The following is a 22,539-nucleotide window of genomic DNA, read 5'->3' on the forward strand; positions in this document are numbered from 1 at the left end:
AGCCTACGTTCCTGTATTTTGATCATGTTTACAGGAGCAGGCATGACCTCTCTCATGTGTCAGGCCTCAAACCCAATAATAAAAGGAGTTAGTTACTACTATGAACTATCGTCCCACTATTGTACTATTGGATATGTATATCTTGCCTGGTGGTTTAGATGGATAGTAGGGAACAAAAAGAGAAAAGATACCAAACTTTTCTTATCCATTCTTCCCTGGGCAAGGGATTTTAAATTTCTTCAAGGTCAATTATATCCCTTTACAATCTTCCTGTGTCCACATGTAAAGGGTTTTTAGAAGACAAAGAAGCATCACTGTTGAAGGGAATAGGCATGAGTTTCATTTTTCATACAAACAGGCTTATTGTTTGGGAAAATTTCTTCCTAAAATTTGAAATTTTCAGGCTTTAATACATTCTGTATGCTAACATTAGAAATGTTAAAGTGTTATGTTAAGTTTTCTTTTTAATAAAGAATGGCAGTTGTTTTAAGACTGACTGCAAGTATCTAACAGGTTAGGACAACTGTAGTAGTCCTGTCACTATGGGTGCATAGGTGGATACTATTTAAAATAAAATTCATGTGTGGGTATTATTTCCTATAATATATGAACATTGGAGACTAAGTCATGATGCAAATCAAGGAGAGCAGCAAACAGATTGTAAGTTCAATAGGCTTGTTTTTCTACACTCATGCAGAGATAATTTCCTGTCACATCTTATCCATTTGTTTATCCTTCTTTTTCTAGAGCCTTATACTTTAGGGAATCTTCTATAAGAGGACCTACACCTCCAGAAATCACTAATCTTTAACATAAGTAATTGCAATACTCTCCCTACTTTGTTATTTCTCCTTTTTCTTCTCTCCCTCTTCCACAACCTCCCCACACACAACAATATTCTAGTGTCTGCTATTCATAGTGACACATTTGCATAGTTTTGTGTTAGTAAGTCAGTTATAAATGAAATTTAGCAGTTATTGGTTCTTGAAAGGTTATCATGCCAAATGTCTTTGTGTAGTTATTAATACAACTCTGTTACCTACAGACTTAGTTACCTATAAGATAAGAACAATTTTTTCACTTGATTGACTAGTGGTTCTTAGGACATGCAACTAATGCAAGTTAGTTTCCATCTGTACTTCTACACATGAATGATTGGAAGTGAAATGTTCAGATTACAATTCTGACTTGGTCATCCTTTCAGCCTCCAAAGAACTGTATCATCTGATCATTAAAATGTCAGTTATTTTATTAGACAATGTTGTACTTGTTGCACAATGAAGTCCTCTTTTATTAACAAAAAGTGAAGTATACCTACAAATATACACTGAGAATGAGACAAAAGCTTTGCACACATTATTCATACGTATGTTTTCTAAATCTGATTTGATATAACTCAGAATGTATTATATATTGAAAAGTAATCCTTGATACTACAATATTAAATATGAGCTTTTCATGATATGATTAGGCAACCAGACTTCCATTTTGAGTGAGACTCCCAGAGCTACAAAGTACTAAATGGAACCAGCCAGTTTACTTTTGCCCATGAAGGCTCAGCAATAAGGCTCCACACTGCACCAGGCTGAAACTCTGCAGGTGCTTTAACCTTGGGATTCCACCCACAAAATCATGGGAAATAAAATTCTAATGTCTATAAAATATCCAGTCTCAGTCTTGGCTATTTGTCTCATTGTTCTGAGAAGACATCTAATAAAGAGTAACTTAAAGGAGAAATTATTTGTTTTATCTTACATGGCAAGGCAATGCCATGGTGAGGAACGACCATGGTGACGAAGCTGGCAGAAGAACAGAGGCAGTTAGCTGTTCTATCTGTGCTAAGAAAGCAGGGAATGAACTGGAAGTGGTGCTAAGCTATGAAACCCCCAAGCCCTCTCTCAGGGACCTGCTTCTTCCAACAAGGCTCTACCTCCCAAACATTCCAGGATCAGTGTCACCATCTGATGACAATTATTCAAACTCACAAGTCTGTAGAAGACATGCCACACATGTTAAAACTGCAAACTCCATTCACTGCTACAGCAACAGAGAGTAAATCCCTTGGTTTATTGTCTTATTTGTCAAAAGAAAATGGCATATTTCACAGATATCAGTGTCACATCCTGCATAGCTGCAGGGATGCACCTGATTGAGGCTGTGAGAGACTGAAGAAATGATAGGTAACCCATAAGTAATCTAGGATCTGGGAGTCTAGGTGATCCAATGTTCAAACCACAGTAGTCTGAAAGTAAACCATGTTTACCATGTGAGGTTGAAGGCAGGATTATTACATATGGATAACTAGGACAGGGGGGCTCTTGTGTACAGCTAGATCATGGAGACAGGCTTAGCTAGTCAGGATCAGAGAACTCTCTTGAAGGAAGCATTCTTCATGCAGAAAAATAGGAAGAGGAACTCCAGTGGGCATTTTCTGAACACACCATTAACATCTTCACTCATACCTCAGAACAAAGCTTGGCCAGCACTCTGAGCCTCATGGGGGTAGTGGCTGTGGCATTTTCCCATAGATCTGAATCTATGAAATATTTACTATCACCATGCTAATATCAACAACACATGGTTACTCATGACTTTATTTGTTCAAGAACGCCACTACTCTACACCCTTTATTTTCTAAGACTAAAGACATTTACCAAAGAGAACCTGGTGAGATTCAAAAGATCAAATTGGTTGATGTCATTGTTGTCTTTGTAAAATGGATAATTCTCAAGATTTTAGATTGGTGATCAGAGACTTAAATGACATTTTCTCACTAATTCATTGTTATTTCATTACATACTGTGCATCTCTCCTCTTTATCTTAAGCTTATTAGAAAACTTTCAAGTGGAATTTTAAGGCTATTAACACAATTTAATTGAGGGTGAAAGTTTTATGTTTCAGGATATTACCATACTCAAAATGCAAACATCAATTTTAAGTGTTATTGTTCTGAAAAAATTCCAAGGTTAATCACAGAAATGCTCACCAGGACATTTTGAGCAATTTCTATCAACCTGATTTTACATGTTAACCTGCTACCTTCGAACAAACTACTAAAAAAATAAGTGTATAACCAGGAAGAGGTAATTTAATAATAACTTTATAGTGATAGAGACTGAATTCTTTTTTTTCTCCTTTATTAATTTATTCTTGTTACATCTCAATGGTTATCCCATCCCTTGTATCCTCCCATTCTTCCCTACCTCCCATTTTCCCCTTATTCCCCTCCCCTATGACTGTTCCTGAGGGGGATTACCTCCCCCTGTATATGTTCATAGGGTATCAAGTCTCTTCTTGGTAACCTGCTGTCCTTCCTCTGAGTGCCACCAGGTGAGACTGAATTCTTATGTAAATGTTTATATATGAATTTACAATTATATAGACATGATTTGTTGAGTACATTTAGTGGTGCTTGTATGTCCATGATTATTTGGGCTGAACACTTCATATTGGATAACTTATTAGAGGTCTCATCCCTAGGAAAGATGAATTCTCCTTCTCTCAGCCATCTTTAGTGACTTGAACCACTTCATCTGTGAAGAAGAAGGAGGCTTGAGATTTTTCCCATCTATCTCTGCCTGTAAATGATGTGGTAGTCATGTTCAGATCTTGTTGTGGCATGCATATTGTTGACCTTTCAAGGGTGTAGATTCTCTTTTATATGTAAAAGGCAAACTTGAAGAAGATGTGCAAATTGTCTGTGTGTTATTTTTTGGCTCAGTCTTCTATGACATCCACAGACAGAGATGTAGGAGATATTTTTGTCATCTATGTCAAATATTAGATGGTAATAGCTATACGCACTCATTCTAGGATATTTTTTGTGTTTAATTTGTCTACATGTCTAGTTATGTGCAAGTATCAAACTGGTTTTATTACAATTCAGTAATATATTTTGAAATGAAGAGTATTCCTAATCTCCCTGAAAACAAAATCTGTAAGAATAAAGATAATAAGGATGTGAAAGGTCTCTACAGTAAAAAACATATATCTGAAAAAAAATACATTTATGAAGCTACTAGAAAATGAGAAGATTCCCCCATGCTCAGGTATATTAGTAGATAATATTGTGAAAATGACCATTCGATGAAAGGACAATTCAACAAAATGTAATTTCAGTGAAAATCCTCACAATTCTTTTCAGGAAAAAAATCTAAAATTTGTAGAAACATTACTTTATAATAAGATATAATTCCATGTGTTTTAACTTCTATGTTTTTCCAAACTCAATTTCAATTTTCAAAAACAAATTAATAATAATGCATACAAGTAAAGTTATTACTTTTCTACTGAATAATCTTTAAACTTTGTATTTTAGTATTATTTCCCTATTTCCTTTTATAAATGGTGTCAATCTTTGATAAACCGGCAATTGTAAAAATTATGTCCACAATAGCCACTGATATTTATCTAGGCCTAGGAAACACTTAAGTTTATAAAACCCTAAGCCTTCTTTCTTTCTGATAAATTGCATTTTCAGAATGTTAACCATAGAAGTAAATCTGGGTTAATTATTTATCATATACCACAAGTACTGAACATACAGAATTACTTTCCTTGAATTTATATTAACTTTTATTAGCAAATAAAACTCAGCAATCCACCTTACTGATACATTTTCATATCTTTGTCCTATAACATTTCTACAGCAGACATTCTTTCATTGAAACATTTCTTCTTGCTTTGGACAGCCAAAGCTTATCATTTTCACCGTTACTGTTATTGTTATTTCATTGTTATTGTAAACAGAGTTGTTCCACACTGAAATACATCTTATGAAACACATATTAAATTAGTTTGCATAATTAAATGTAAAATGTACAAGGGCCTTGAGAGTTTGATGTTTACTATAAACCTCAGAACAAGAAATGATCAGACCTGAGGTAGACATATTGGAATTCTCTTAAATACTTCCTCGTTTGGAGCATGTTTTGGATTCAAAAGTCTCTAATGACAGTGGTGTTTGTGGTTTCAGTAGTGACTTTTGTCTAAACCAAATCAATGTCCAAATTTTTGAAGGTTCAAAGTTTAGACAGGTTATTAACAGGACAGGCGAATGAGACTTACCATTTCTCAAAACTTAACGGGGGCTACATCGAATCAAACCTGACACTCAAGGCATCTGTCTGTAAGCAAAAAGATGTAATCCAGCCAACCTACCACTGTTTCAAATGCAAAGGTTTTCCAAGAGAAGCCTGGGGAATGGATTAAATGAGTTATTTATGGTATTTTTAAGAGTAAAATGTTTAATTTAGATTCCCTTTTGTTTAATTAAAGGACTGACAATAAACAACATCCAAACTCTATCCTAGTATGAAGCAGCCACCAGGATGTCTTTAGGGGTGACAGACAAGATTAGTCACTGGAGATAGGACTCAACAGCTCCCTTATGCCTTCTGGGAGAATCAAGATAGACTCCTGAGACTGCGTGATGGGTAGACCATGAGTTGCATAGGAAAAGTCCCATTAGATGCATACAATAGCTTGCAGAACAATTGTTCATCAAATGATTTGGAAGACTTTTTTAAGAGTACACCAGGCTTCTGTCTGTAATGCTTTAAACTGGCACATGGGATATGGAAACGTTTCTTTAAAGGTTGATTTTAACTTCAATAGGAGATAGGCAGACATCACTGAAGATTAGCTTGTAAGGGTATCTTCCTTTTTATTATTATTCCTTTTAATAGGTTTCTTTCACATTTTATTAAACATGAGCCTGCAGTAAAATACTTTTTGATCATTACTTATGCTTTTGAACACGTCAGCACAACTCATCTTCCCCTAAGATTTTAGCCAGAGTTTCTCTCTCATGCTGACAAAGTGAAGTTGACATTGAAGACAGAGAACATGTCTTGTCTCATTTGCATGCAGAATTTCAGTACTTAAAATCGAAGGGAATGACAAGGAATTCCATTCCCTATTCTTTCTATAGGACACAAAACGGTCTACTTGTATTGGCGCAGGGGATGGGGGGGGGGGTAAAAGGTAGGCATTGTACTGAAAATAGTAATGTGACTTTTCTGTACTTCTTATATGTTTACTAGTTTGCTTTAAATAGAGTCAATGGTACATATTATCAACAACATACCACGATTTATTTGTTTTATTGTACTGCTAGAATTGAACTTAGTGTGTTGAATTTAACAGGCAAGAATTCTACCACTCAGCTACATTTCTGTCCGTAAAGCTGTTACTTTTAAATTTTTAAAGGTTTATATATTTTATGTGCATGAGAGAATTATATACATATATGTAAATGTGTGTGTATACCTGGTTCATATTGAGGCAGGAAGAAGGAGCTGTAGTATCATAGAGACCTGAAGTTAGTCAGCTGTGAACTGTCATATGTGCAGTGGAAACTAAACCCAGGGGCTTGCAACAGCAGCATGTGCTTTTCACAGCTCAGCCATCTTCACAGCTCTAGGCTCCTGCTTTTAAATGGATTATTTAATAATATGAAACTTATGATGATTATATTTCTAGAAACAATGATAACAATAGGATGGATCAGATGAGGTTTTCTTTATTTTATTTCATTTTAATACTAACCCAAGTTAATGGGCAATTATCCATGAGGCCAAAGTAGATTTATTTTTATATTAAACTACTAAAATTATCATATTTCAAAAAGGATCTCTTGAATTAGATCATGAAATGTGATGGTATAAAGATGTCCAGTTTATGGGTATAAGAATTTATTTTTCTTAATGTTATTTGCCTTTACATCCTACATAAAGAAAACAAACTTTAAATTATAAAATTTCATTGATTTCTTAGGTAGCATGATCTTTGGAAGGTTTATGTTTACATACTAAACTTGAAAGCTTTGTAATGCACTTTTAAGATGTTAGACATTCTTAACTTCAGTGTACAATTTAACATGTCAAACCAGAATATGTAAAATCTTCCCAATATAAAGAAATTTTATTCAAATCAGCCAGAAGAGAGAAATGGAGGAAAGGACACACACACACACACACACACACACACACACACACACACACACACTGAACTACCTATGCATGAAGAACCATGAAACAATCAGGAATTATATAAATGTTACATTCTTTCTGTTTTAGATGTTTGTATTTGGTATCCTTGAAGAAAATATCCTTCCTATTTTGGTGAATTTAAAATTCTTAATGTAAATCAATATCTATCATACCTTGTCATTATCAACTTAAAACATCTGTTTAGACTGAAAAATATCTTAACCCCTAAACAACTAAGCTTAATTGTAAAACTAAATTATCTGGTCTTCAACCAAGTCAGAGACATGAGAAGGAATAAAATTAATTACCTGAGAATATGGCGGGGGGGGGGGTGCAGGTTAGTAGCTTCACAAATAATAAGATGACAGAGATAGTTTGCTACCGAAGGAGTCACCCAAAACTCTTTTTAATATTGGAGCATCATCTTCAGACTTCTGTCTCACTATATCTGACAGACATATTTGTGAAGCCAGAACTATTGAGGACTAGCTTACCCCATTTTGGCAGAGTTTGGCCATCACCTCTGTCTGCATCCAACCTTGCCCATTTTCAGGCAGAAATTCTGTCTGTTGTAGAAATGAGGACAATTAGCCCAGTGGCTTGTTTACCACACTTGAAGCCAATTGAATAAGGAGGTTCTTTGATGCTCATCATCCTCTTTGAGGTAAGCTGGGTGTTAACAGGAATTAACTTATCTCATGAATCTTTAAAATAATAAAATTCCTGTGTCACAGCAGGGGAGCTGTGCCTCCGGCAGAATTGCTTGCTGAGCTGAGCCAGCTTCTCCAAGGCACAGCTCACTGAGCAAACCCAGGACTCTGGGGCTGAACTGTCTGCTGAATCTAGTTTGGGTCTCAAGGCACCACGCAACCCAAATCCTGTCCAGAGTCCCTTCTCCCGCAGGAACTCCCACCATCCACCACACCAATCGCCTCCACTGGAAGGCTCTGATACCCTATGAACATATACAGGGGGAGGTAATCCCCCTCAAGAACAGTCATAAGGGAGGGGAATAAGGGGAAAATGGGAGGGAGGGAAGAATGGGAGGATACAAGGGATGGGATAACCATTGAGATGTAACAAGAATAAATTAATAAAGGAGAAATAAAATAAAATAAAATAAAATAAAATAAAATTCCACATTTTGTATGTCTCTGAGATTTTTTAAGACCTTATTTAACTATTTTACCTTATTTTTCTATAGAATCATATCTATCACACATAATATGTATATTCTTGTCATAAAAATAGACTAGTAATTGATATGACCATGATTTAATCAACTAACAGTTAACTGGTTCTCTGTTCTTTGTACGAGCTGAAGATATCTGTAAATCTTCATTCATGCCATATGAACAATGGTATCAAATAATAATTCATAGGAATTTTGTAGCTAAGAAGAAGCATGTCTCAGCCAGTCTCAGAGCTATTCCCATATTGTGGGATTAGCAATAGAGGTTATCTGCTTGTTCTTCAGTTTAAATTCTCACCTCCTGATTGTATCCCCTCCCACATTCGTCACAATCCCCACTTCCTCATCCCCATTTTCTCCCTCCCCTGGTGGTCAGAAAGGGGAGCCCTCCTCTCCTAACATCCGACCTGACCTCAGCCTATCAAGTCTTATCTGCACTGCTTGTAACTCTTCCTCTGTAGCGAAGCAAGGCTGCCCTGCTTGAGGGAAGTGATTTAGTTCAGTGGACAGAGTCCATGTCTGAAGTAGTCCCTACATTTCACATTGTGGGACCCACAAGGAGACTGTGCTACTATGTCAGAGCAGCGGGTCTAGGTCTGCATCACATATTATACTTATTTGATGTATCACTCTCTGTATTGTAGTGTAGCTATCCTGTATTATGTGGCTACATTGCTTATGGGTGAGTATATACCATGCATGTATTTATGGATCTGGGTTATATCACTCAGGATGATCTTTTCTAGTTCCATCCAATTTCCTGCAGATTTCAAGATTTCCTTTATTTTAATAGCTGAATAGTATTCCACTGTATAAATGTACTGAAATTTCTTTATCCATTTTTTTGGTTTAGGAACATCTAGGTTGTTTCTAGATTCTGCTATTGCTAATAATGCTATGATGAAGATACGTGAGCAAATGTCCTTGTTGTACCCTGAAATATCTTTCAGGTATATGCACAGGAGTACTATAGCTGGGTCTTTTTTTTTCTTTTTAATTTATTCTTGTTACATCTCAATGGTTATCCCATCCCTTGTATCCTCCCATCCTTCCCTCCCTCCCATTTTCCCCTTATTCCCCTCCCTTAGGACTGTTCCTATTACCTCCCCCTGTATATGCTCATAGGGTATCAAATCTCTTCTTGGTAACCTGTTGTCCTTTCTGAGTGCCACCAGGTCTCCCCCTCCAGGGGACATGGTCAAAGGTGAGGCACCAGAGTACATGAGAAAGTCATATCCCACTCTCCCCCCTCTGTGGAGAATGTTCTGTCCATTGGCGAGATCTGGGTAGAGGTTTAAAGTTTACTGCCTGTATTGTCCTTGGCTAGTGCCTTAGTTTGAGCGGGAGCCCTGGGCCCAAATCTGCCTATCATAATGTTCTACTTGTAGGTTTCTAGGACTCTCTGGATCCTTCTACTTTGCCATTCTCCCATGCTTCTCTCATCTAGAGTCCCAATAGAATGTCCTCCCCTCTGTCTCAGTTTCCTGGTAAGTGAAGGCTTTCGTGGGACATGCCCTTTGGGCTAGTATGCAAATGTAAGTGAGTATATACCATTTGAGTCTTTCTTCTTCTGTGTTAACTCACTCATTATGATCATTTCTAGCTCAATCCATTTGTCCACAAATTTCCGGAATTCCTTGTTTTTAATAGCTGAGTAGTATTCCATAGTGTATATGCACCACAGTTTCTTTATCCATTCTTCTACTGATGGACACTTAGGCTGTTTCCATGTTCTGACTATTATGAATAAAGTTGCTATAAACATGGCTGAGCAAATTTTCTTGTTGTGTGCTGGAGCATCTTCTGGGTATATTCCAAGGAGTGGAATAGCTGGGTCTTGAGGAAGCCCTATTCCCATTTTTCTGAGATAGCACCAAATAGATTTCCAAAGTGGCTGTACTAGTTTGCATTCCCACCAGCAATGAAGGAATGTTCCTCTCTCCCCACATCCTCGCCAGCATGTGGTGTCACTTGAATTTTTTATCTTAGCCATTCTGATGGGTGTAAGATGGAATCTTAGAGTTGTTTTGATTTGCATTTCCCTGATGATTAAGGAGGCTGAGCATTTCTTTAATTGTTTCTCAGCCATTTGATATTCCTCTGTTGAGAATTCTCTGTTTAGTCCAAGCCCCATTTCTCAATTGGGTTATTTGGTTTGATGTTGTTTAGTTTATTGAGTTCTTTAAATATTTTGGATATTAGATCTTTGTCAGATGTAGGGTTGGTGAAGATCTTTTCCCAGTCTGTAGGCTGTCGCTTTGTTCTCTTGACAGTGTCACCTGCCTTACAGAAGCTTCTCAGCCTCATGAGGTCCCATTTATTAATTGTTGACATTAATGCCTGGGCCGTTGGTGTTCTGTTCAGGAAGTTGTCTCCTGTACCAATATGTTCCAGGCTCTTCCCCACTTTTTCTTCTAAGTGACTTAGTGTCTCTGGTTTTATGTTGAGGTCTTTAATCCACTTGGATTTGAGTTTTGTGCAAGGTGACAAATATGGGTCCAGTTGCATTTTTTTACACATAGACATCCAGTTAGACCAGCACCATTTGTTGAAGATGTATAGCTGGGTCTTGAGATAGAGATATTTTCAGTTTTATGAGAAACTTCCAGATTGTTTTCCAAAGTGGTTGTACAAGTTTGTACTTCCACCAGCAATGGAGAATTGTTACTCTTTACATCCTTGCCAACATGTGCTGTCACTTGTGCTTTTGATCTTAACCATTCTCACAGGTGTAAGATGGAATCTCAGAAACTTATGCAATAGTTGGAGGATAGAAGGACTCAGAAGGGACAGAAGCTTCAAAAAGAGACCAACAGAGCCAACAAATCTGGGCCCATGAGGGCCTGTAGATAATGATGAGCCAACCAATCACCATGCAGAGAGAGGCCCTAAACTCCTTACTCAGATGTCGCTGATAAGCATCATTCCCATAAATGGGGAGTAGAAGCTGCCTCTGTAATGGACTCTGTTGTTCACTCATTTATCACTTTCCCGTGCTTTGCCACCTTGTCAGACCACAGAGGAATAGGATGTAAGCATTCCAGATGAGATGACATGCTGGAGTCAGACAGTACGGGAAGAGGGCACCCCTCTTTCTGAGGATTAGCTGAAGAGAGTGAGGGACACAGAGTGAGGGAGTGTGTGATCTGGAGGAGACAAGATAGCGGGCTGCAACTGGCATGTATAATAAACAAATAAAAATAAACAAAATGAATTTATTAAAAATTCAAAACATATATATTTTCAGTTTTTCCAGATAAGGTGTACAATAGACCTTAAGTTTTATGTTTCAAGTACAACAAACCAAGTTTCAGTACAAATAAATGTCATAGAGTATAAACCTGATATTCTAGATTTAGCTCAAAATTTCAGCTTTTTTAATACTATAGATTATTATCCTGTGAAAATAATATTAATAATATAAATTCAAATATCTGTCTTCATGTTCCACCCCAAATTTTGTTGACTGAAATACTATGCAGTAAAACTCTATGCATCAAAAAGAGTGCTCTCTCTCACTGAGTCATAACTATGTAATTTTGAATAAATTCCTTCAGCCCTACAGGCTGATTTTTTTCTCATTTTGAAAATGACAGTTATATTAACAAAAACTCCTGAGAGTTGAGAAAATTAAGTGACATATTATGTAAAATAACAAGCAAAAACAATATGACTTTGTGAAATGTTTATTTCAAAATGTAATCAAATGAAATACATTGAAAATAATTTTACCAATACACTGTGACAATAACTTGTATTTTATTTGAGGTGCTGAGATTAAATCTGGAGTTTAATAGAAGCTAGGAAGTCTCTCTGATACTGAACTACAACTTCAGCTCTTTCATTCAAAATGCATCCATTAATTTCTTTTTTCAGTTTGTATCATTATTTTTACTTTTACAAATACATTTATACTATTATACATATAAACAGTAAACTATATACAGCAAGAAAGATTATGAAACAATTAGGGATCATAGAAATGTTACATTCATAGTGTTTTACCTATTTGTGTTTGGCAACCTTGGAGAAAGTATCTTTCTTATCTTGGTGAGTCTGGTAGATATTGATTTGCATCCATTAACTACAATATGAGAGGAAAGAAAATAAACCATTCATTTGTATACAAGTGAAGGTCATTTGTCACTTAAAGAGGGGATTAAAAGTTCATGTGAGCTTATAAAATAAAAGCCAAGACTCAAAGAAAGAACACATTTTGAAAATATTATCTAGTAAATTAATATGCTTCTAGCAACATTAATATTGAATCTTTTGTCATACTTTGTAGGACTGTCAAATACCGTTGAAAAAGAAGACCTATTTATTTACAAAGTATTTGTCCAGAGTTTAGTTAGTACAAACAAAACATTGTTTTCATGGTCCCACTATGAGAAGTTTGGGATCATAAATGATATCAAAGAATTCAAAACAAGGTAATAAAACCTAGAAACCTAAGTGAGTATTAGAAAAGTATTACAGACATTGAGATATTTTTAGAGAGTGAAGGACTTCCATTGAAGTGATTCCTAATATTCAACTAACAAGTAGCATCAGAATACTCTGGGCAAAGAAGGCATAGTTATGTATCCAAGCCATGTTCACATGTGACTCTCTGCAAGTTGATGCTTCTGATATTCGGCTTTGGAAATGAAGTCTTAGGAGGTGAGAACACATTGTTATATCTACTGAAACGTAATCACTTGTAATATGAATATCTATTTAATACACATTATTTATTCATACTATCAATACTTGCTTTAGGATAGTTTTGTGTCACTGAAAGTTGCATTGTAACAGGTTACTTTTAGGTGTATGTGTGTGCAGATAAAATTCATGAAAAAAGAAGCCATAATTTTGAAACATACCGAGAAGCTATGTATATGCCATATTTAGTAAAGGCCAATCACTTCACAATGGCAAGTAGCAGTGGTACTGCAACATACTAAATCCTGAATATTAACACATTTGAAGGATGAAACCAAACCAAATATAAAAACACATATATTTCTAGGCATAACACTTTGAAATTTTTCTTGAAATTGTAAAGATTGGCTTCAATGATAATAATGGCTGAAGGCAGTGATCTGGCTCCTGGAAACTAGGGATCTGAGAAATTAATGGTGCAGAAAAAAGTCCAAAGTCAGTCCTGGGAAGGTGGCAGCTCCTACTGCCTACCTCCGCATTAACTGAATCTCGAAGCAGAAGTACCAATGTCAGATGTCCAATACAGAACTTGATGTCTCAGAGGAATTGGAAATTCAAATCTACATCTTCATTTTTCTGCCATTTTGTTTTAGTCTATAGTTCAATTGATTAGGTGACTCACAGTTGCATATTTTTTGCATATCTTCTTCACTCAATTTTCTATTATTCGAATGATAATATCTTCCATAATAACCCTCATAGACAAACTATAAAAATGTATTTAGAGTAGTTGGGCATTTTACCCTAGTAGAATTTTAGTATAAAGCGAACCATCTTTTGGCCAATATCATTCTAGCCATTTAACGTGCAGACTGCAAATGTTTTTGTTTTGTTTTCTTTTTTCCTCTGAAGAGCGGTTGAGATGAGAGCCACACCCAAGCTTTGCTAATACATGGCTCGAGCTGATCTGATAACATTTGCATCTAAGTATCACTAGACCTACATTTGTGATCTTCAATCCTCCATCTGCCAACCTAGGCCTGGAATGTTTTGGGCCTCTGAGGCTTAGTGCTGAATTAAGCTCACCATTTCTTGTTCTTTCTGACTTGCATTCAGTGGTCCAACTTAGCTACTCTAAGTTAAAACTCCCCTCCGAACTGACTGATTCCAACTGGCTTCTCTCTGCTTTGCACTGAACTGCTTTGTTTGGGAAAATTGACTCTGAACTCTAGGAACTGAACTCCCGGAACTCAGGTGCACTCAAGTGAACTGCACTGAGCTCTCTTCTGTACTGTCATCTCCACAAACTCCCTCTACTCTCTGTGCACCTACAAAGTACCTTCCCATTTCTGTCCACTCTCATGAAGATTGGATATATCCTATTTCTGACTAATTCTGTCAAATCTTCCTCTGATTGGTCACTGTGTTTTTCCCTTAGTTAAATGCCATTGCTTGTCATGGAAGATGTGCACTAATTTACAGCCAGTATTAAGGGTATATATTGCAGCCAGATGGACTAAAGGCATATACTAAGGGCATCTTTGTATATCAGCTGCATCACTCAGATATAGGTGTTTGTATGGGACCCCTTGCCAGAGTAGCCATGTTGCCGGATTAATATTCCTCTAAGATAGGCAGATCAGAAAATTATTACAACACATTTTAGACAGTGGCAGCTTTATCATGTGACTTTGTATAAAACATAAAAGAAAATTCCAACAGTTTTAAAGAAGAAACATTAGGAGACTTGTATTTGTGTGACAATGCATCTTTTCTCTTTTTCTTCCTTCCCATTTTTTTCTTGAAAAAAAAAATAAAACCATTCTTAATCTCATTGATTATGGTAAAGAAGATAGGCATTCAGAAAAAATAAAATAAAACCATTTTTAATCTCATTGATTGTGGTAAAGAAGATAGGCATTCAGAAAATGGTAATAAGGAAGTACATAGTGCATAGGAAAGAAGATTACTGAAGAGAGCTAATAAAGAATCCTCCCTTAGCATCCATCTGTCCAGCAATGTCAGTGACTAAGCAGTAAGTAAAACCAGTGAAACAGTGTAGAAGAAAGAACTGCTCATGCCACAATATAGGACTCCAGATTCCAAGTCCAGTGAAGTGAAGAATTATGAAGGATTGTAAATGTTTATTCATGCTAGGAAGTAAATATGTGTGAAAAGATATTTCCATATATAATGTTTTCGATTAACTTAACTTGCAGTCAATCATGAGCATAAGTTATGCTAACTTTTGATCCTGATATAACAAAACACATCACCCAAACAAATTAACATCCAATGTATCTATATGATAAAATTAGGATTAAGCTTATTTTTACAGTATATTAATGAGGATATGTTGCAATATATACCCAAATACCTATGTTTATTCAGTAATTTCAGGCTTCACAAAGCAATCTTGATTTCCTCCAAGTTTTGGAAAGGATAAATTAGTCCACAAATACCCTTGCTCATGTTTTGTGCAGAAATAAGTATTCAACTCTGAGGTTGTACAGCATGCATTTTAAGTGCAACTAGATTATGAAGCATTACTTAGAGATACAAAGAAATGAGCTATCATGTAACGCATGATAAAAATAGCTTAAATGCATAATACTGATAGAAAGAAAACTTGGATAGAGACATAGTTCATTATTCTAACTTTTATGAGATTCCAGAAAAGAGAAGAAGTAAAAAGAGATGTCTTGAGTGAGAGAAGCATGCATAAAAAATGTAAGATTTCCAAAAGTGTGAAAAAAAAACTATCATTCTTTGTGAATTCACTGAATAAATATGGGAGATTGTGGTGCATCCTGTAGTTTATCAAGCATAATATTCTGGGTGTAGAAAGGTGCTTAGACATATTAATTCTACTACCCTTTAGTGTTATTTTTTCTTTTCATTTTATAAAATGCATGTGAATCTTACTCCTTTGTAATTATATCATTTCCTTTTTATCTCTTTTAGAACCATGGCTGCTCATGTACATTTGTGATCCAAATAAGATATTTTCTTAAAAGTCAAATACATAATATGAGACATGAAATCCTGAAAGAAAATGAATACTGCCTTTTACCTTACCTGATGAGAAAGTACAAGCATAAAAAATTCATGACTGAAAATGAGAAGTTAATGACTAAATTGCCTGAGGAAAAGGAAGTAATTTGACAGATAAGAAATATATTGTGTTTTCGAAAAGAAAGCCCTTATTACAATCAATTATGCTTTTACAAGTTCCTTGAATTTTGTGAATTGAGAAACAACATTGTATTACTGTCATAAAATATTAAATAGTGTATAAAAGATACAAAATTAACTACATAGTCAATATGAAGAGACTTTAACTCCCTCAGGAAATACTCTTTGCCTATACTGAAGTGCACAGAAATCTGGCATAGAAGAAGGAAATGATTTCATACAGAATAATTCACTGAAATTTGCCATAGATGTTTGAGATTATTAGTATAATATAAAGTCTCCAAATTACTATTTAAAGCTATTCTTTATAACAATTATTTAAAATAAAAAAGTCATATAAAGAAATTCCACCATTCATTTCCATACAATAGCAAAGAATATCTATAATGGAGCAGAGACTACTCTTGAATTTCTATTTCTAAAACAAAAAAAAATATAGAACATGTAAGAAAAAAGGTAGAGGGAATTCTCTCAGCTGTTCTCAATAAATCATTATTTCGCCCAGAAATGTACTCTGCAAAGTACACTAGGTTATCTGATTTCTATTGACATGAAGTACTTGAAGGTCATATGACTGAATGTGCTCCATCTGTGGGAAGTGGCTACCGTTGATCCATATATGCGAAGAATAATCTGTTTATACCTCAAGATTTGGTTTTAAGCAATATTTCATTTCTAAGTGTAGTTCTCTTCTCTATTTTGGTTTTAAGTTGGATATAATTTGTTCATTCATCCTTTCATTTTTAATTCATGTGAGGCCTTGAAAGAGGAGTAAGTCTACTTTTAGATAACGTATAGCTAATTGCTGTTTTCTGCTTCTACGCTCTCTCTATATGAATACAAACAAGAGGATGAAGCACAAATGAGAGTTCAACCTGATTTATTTAAATGTTACAAAATAACATAAAAAATGTCAAAACTTTATGAGCAGTTTGAAAGCATGTGAATAAACACAACTATGATTAAGAGACTGTTGTGAGTTCTGCAACTGCACCATCACTCAGAAATAGTCATGTGATGAACCCAATCTAAATGTTATAATCAGATGGACAGTTAAATAAAATTTTATATATATATATATATATATATATATATATATATATATATATAAATTTCTAGTTTTCTTGAAATAGGAAAGGGATTCTATCATTTTTCTACATTATTAAAGAAACTAAGGTAAATGGAGTGAAATAAGTTAATCATCAAAAGAATTTGTCAATGAAGTCACTGTTATTCTAAGTTAGAATTAAATGGTAACTGTCAGAGATTGGAGAATGAAAAAGGATTGCAAAGAGGATTGTGTCAAGAGACATAAATTGTTGTAAGAAGGAATTGATACAAGACATCTACTACACAGTATGGCGTCTGATCTGCCTAAGGCTACACACACACATACACACACACAATTGTTAAAACAGTATAAGTGTTCTCACCAGAACAAGATAACTGATGCAGCATATATGCTAAATAGTTTAACTGTGCTACAGAATATGCTTCTATCAAAACATCTTGTTTCAACACACTCAATATATATATACAGTTTTAGATGTAAATTATAACAAGTTTTAGAGTAACTGGTTAGTTTTAACTGTCAGCTTGATACCATCTAGAGGTACCTGTGAAGAAAGTCTAGGTCAAGTTGAGCAATGGACATGTCTGTGAATAATTGTCTTGATTACTAATTGTGTTTGAAGAAACATCCTGACTGTAGTTTATAACCTTTCATGGGTTACCTAAACAGCTAGGTGAGCATAAGCCACAAAAAGGAATGATGCATTTATTTTCTGTTTGTTCTTGACTATGAATGTAACATGATTAATTGGCTGATTTTCTGTACTTTCCCTCAAATTACAGTTTTTATCCCATAATAATGAGCTAAAATAAAGTTTTCCTTTCCTACTTCGATTTTGGTCATAGAACTTTATCACAGCAACCACAAAAAAACATGAAGATATAACAGAAATTGGTACCCAGACAGTTGGGTTGTTGCTATAATTTGCTTGACTGTTTATTATTGGAGGAATGTGGAGATGAGGGGAACCTGGACCTAGGAATGTAATTGCTTCTTTTTGACAAAGATCAGTGTTTTTAAGGAAGTGGACAATAATGGTGGACAATAATGCTGAGAGAAATGCGGATTATGGCGGCTCAGTTCAAAATGTCTCAGAAGGGAACAAACATTTAAAAAGTAATTGCTCCAAGAACCATTATTTGGTAATATTTAGGATAAAAAACATTTACGTTCTGAAAAACTAGGGTCTGAGAAAATAAAGCTGACTGGCAAAGAGATCAGAACCACGGGAGAATATTTTTCCTCAAGGTCTAACACAGGGCTGTGAGACAAGAGAGATAGGGCTGGTATATCTTAACAAAATATGGAAATGGAAGTGTGGTGGTTTGAATAGCTGTGGCCCCATAGATTCTTGTGTTTGAATGCTTGGCAATATGGAGTGGCACAATTAGGAGGTGTGGCAATATTGGAGGATGTATAGATTGATAGAGAAAATGTGTCACAGTGACACTGGTGTTTCGAGATCATGTATGTTCAAGCTACACCAGTGTGACACAGTCTTATTCTGCTGCCTTTGGATCAAGATGTAGACCTGTTACCCTCTGTGTCTAGCACCATTTCTGCCTGGATGCTCCCATGCTTCCCACCATGATGAAAATAGTCTTAACCTCTGAAACTGTTAGTCAACCTAATTAAATATTTTTATTTATAAGAGTTGTCTTGGTCATGGTGTCTTTTCATAGCAATGGAAATCCTAAGACATTAATATTGCCTAAATGGCGAGGATCTTGAAAGCAGAAGAAGACTACGTAGAAAAGCATAGGTTTGGTAACTTCTGAATGGGTCAGAGTCCCTACGGAGAGTCACAGAAAAGTCATTGTTGAGGTTGAAAGTTCAATTTTAACAGAAGCATCAAGGTATGGGAGATACCAGGCTTAAAGGGTTTCACTAAGAACTGTAGGTTTGGGATGGGATTAATCTCAAAGGGAAACTATGTGCAACAGCAATGGCAGAACTGGAGATGTGAGCCTGCTTATGCCTCTTGAGGCCAGATAAGATTTCAGATGTCCACCTATGAGCTACAGGATTTAGATTTATACCTCTGGGTTTTGGTTTTGCTTTATATATGAAGTCATCATTTTCTGTTGACATGTGTGCACATGTGCACACATGTAAGTGACCACAAAGCACAGAAAAAGACATATAATCCTCTTAAGCTAGAGTTATCAGTAGTTGCGGGCAACCAGACATTGACCCTGAGAACTAAACTGCAGGACCCTGAAAGCATAACAAGTGATCTCAACCTCTGGACCATCTCTATAATACTGATGTTTTTGCTTTCACACCTCAGTATTTCCCCTTTGAAACAGAAATGTTTTTGTTTGTAAATTGTTGTGATTTTGTAAGAACCCACTGGACTTTGGACTTCTAAAAGGCTTTAGGTTTCCAAATGTAAAAGGAGAGGGCATTAATGTGGAAGGAAGTTTATAGGGGGAGAGGGATGGGGAAGAGGTAGAGGAAGAGTAGGGCAATCACTTCTATGAAGGCTTTTTAAAAAGCTAAGTTGAATCTATATTATAAGCTCTTTCTCTCATGTATGAGTTTGATAGGAATTACCCTGCAAGAGGATAATTTTCCCCAAGAATCCAAGGAATACCATGTATATAAAGCTCTGTGTTACCTTTGGGACACATTCCCTTGAGGTGTTGGTAAGGAATGTCTTGGAGATCCCAGTTTCTTGCCAGTGCTGTTGGTTGTCCACCAACTTTATGGTCAGAATCTATTGCTGAAGAAACCACACACTTTCTTCACAAGACATAGAGGGTTCAAAGTCATACTGGACCAAAAGTTTCCTCCATGCTACTATCTTTCATAATATCAGACTATACTATCCAGGTGGTTAGGAAAAAAATTATCAGCAATGCTACCCAGCTGTAAGCCATGTGAAGTCAATAACAGCCAGAGTGGCAAGCTATGCCCATCATGAAATAGTGGCACAAATAGTAACAATTTTGATTGGCTCTAGGGCCACTGTACAAGAGAAAATGCATCACTGCTGCTGTAAGTTGGTCAAGATCTTATGGAGATTGTAAGAACAGAGGCAAACCTATTTCTATTATGTTGCCAAGTAAACCTACAGTGAAGGATTCAGGCTTCTTTGGAGAAGTTCTATTACGTGAGGTTGACAAATTTAGCATGAATTAGGATGCACCATTTTAGTGAGTAGCCTCTAAACTACTTGAGTGAAGAAAGCCAGATGAGCATTAGCATCTAGCAAACAATAAAGTTGTAAAGTTGTGTTTCTTCTCTTTCTTTCTGACTCCTGATATGATTTGACTAGCTGCTTGAATTTCTTTCCAAAATGATGGATTGTAGCTTGAAACTGGGAACTAAAATAAAGCCCTTTCGTCACTTACATTGTTTTCAGTCAGAGTGTTTTATCACAACATAATTGAAACTAGAATGCTTACAAATTTATAAGCAAAAGAAGTTTTGCTAGATAAAAGAACCACACAGATCAACAGACAAATTTTATAATAGTTTAAGTATGTTTTTAATTGAAATATGTCACTTCTAGGAAAGATGTTTTCTTCAAGGCTGCCAAATACAAATAGCCAAAACACTAAGAATGTAACATTTATGTAATTCCTAATTTTGAAAAAAAAAAAAAGAAATTTATCATTCCTCTCTCCTGAAACACTTTCCTCCTTCCATTCACTCTCAGGGACCTTCATTCTATCCAAAACTGTGGAGAGGAAGAAGTATAGCAGAAAAGAAGCAGAGTGGGCAAAAGAAAACTAAAACAGCAGCAGCAAAGATGAAAGATTTCCACAAAGTTTAAAATATTTATTGTTGTTTTTGTTACAACAGATTCTTTAGGACTTTTTTTTTCTTTTCTTTTTTCTTTTTTTTTTTTTTTTTACATTTTTTCTCCTTTATTAATTTATTCTTGTTACATCTCAATGGTTATCCCATCCCTTGTATCCTCCCATTCTTCCCTCCCTCCCAATTTCCCCTTATTCCCCTCCCCTATGACTGTTCCTGAGGGGGATTACCTCCCCCTCTATATGATCATAGGGTATCAAGTCTCTTCTTGGTAACTTGCTGTCCTTCCTCTGATTGCCACCAGGTCTCCCCGTCCAGAGGACATGGTCAAAGGTGAGGTACCAGAGTATGTGAGAAAGTCATATCCCACTCTCCACTCTACTGTGCAGAGTGTTCTGTCCATTGTCTAGATATGGGTAGGGGCTTAAGGTTTACCGCCTGTATTGTCCTTGGCTGGTGCCTTAGTTTGAGCGGGACCCCTGGGCCCAAATCTGCCTATCATAATGTTCTACTTGTAGGCTTCTAGGACCCTCTGGGTCCTTCTACTTTGCCTTTCTCCCATGATTCTCTCATCTAGAGTCCCACTAGAATGTCCTCTCCTCTGTCTCAGTTTCCTGGTAAGTGGACTACATCAATGAATGGCTTCTGTTGTTATTATAATAATAGCTTCTTGTGTTAATTTGAAATGTATGAAAACCAAATTACTTATTTAATTCATTGATTTTTGAGTGAGCCATGAGACTGATATTTTTTCAAGGTGTCTGGGTACTATGCTTTTCATATCTGAATCAAGATCACTGGTTTATTCCTGCATCAGAAAATCTGGATTAAAGGCCGCTGGAGGCTGTGAATATCAGATGTCAAGTAGGGTGGAGGTGGTAACACAAAATGTGGAAGTGGCATTTGCTAGAAGTCAGCATGCACAAATCCACATGCAGACAGATAAATCATGCATCTAATAGGGTTCGGAGTGCAGCTTAGAACAAACCTTTCCCTAGATGCCTCGTGTTCAGATTCACTTAAAAATCAGTGGAAAATATGTGGTGCTGTTCTATACCCACCCAAACAGTTATGCTTGTTTTCTACAGCAACAGGACAGTGGCCTTTGTGTGATGAGCTTGATCGCCTGAATAGTTTCAACATAAAAGCATAAGCAAGTATTTGAATGAAGATTGCTGTTGTCCACAAACTTATTGCTGCATCTGGTGGCTAACGGAAGAACATTCTAGAACATTTCATGAATCTCTATTCCATGGAGAACCTCAAGCATCATCAACATTATTGACAACTTAATACATGTATAAACTTTAATTTGACATTTAGAATAGAAGATACACTAGGCATATTTTATATTTAATTCTTATCCTCCTCCACCACCAAAAATAAAAAATAAAAAAGATTTTAAATGATTAACAAAATGAGAAAGCAGAAAGGTATGGTGGAACACACCTTTAATCCCAGCATTCTGAGAAGGAAAGGCAGGAGGAGCTATGTAAGTTTGAGGACAGCCTGGTCTACAAAGTGAATCCAGGAAAGCCAAGGCTACACAGACAATCCCTGGAGAGAGAGAGATGGAGAGAGACAGAGTGAGAGAGAGAGAGAGAGAGAAAGAGAGAGAGAGACAGACAGACAGACAGACAGAGACAGACAGAGAGAGATTTGATAAATTTTCACTTTG

Source organism: Acomys minous, assembly GCF_964271855.1.
Source record: "Acomys minous genome assembly, chromosome: 1".
Classification (NCBI taxonomy): Eukaryota; Metazoa; Chordata; class Mammalia; order Rodentia; family Muridae; genus Acomys; species Acomys minous.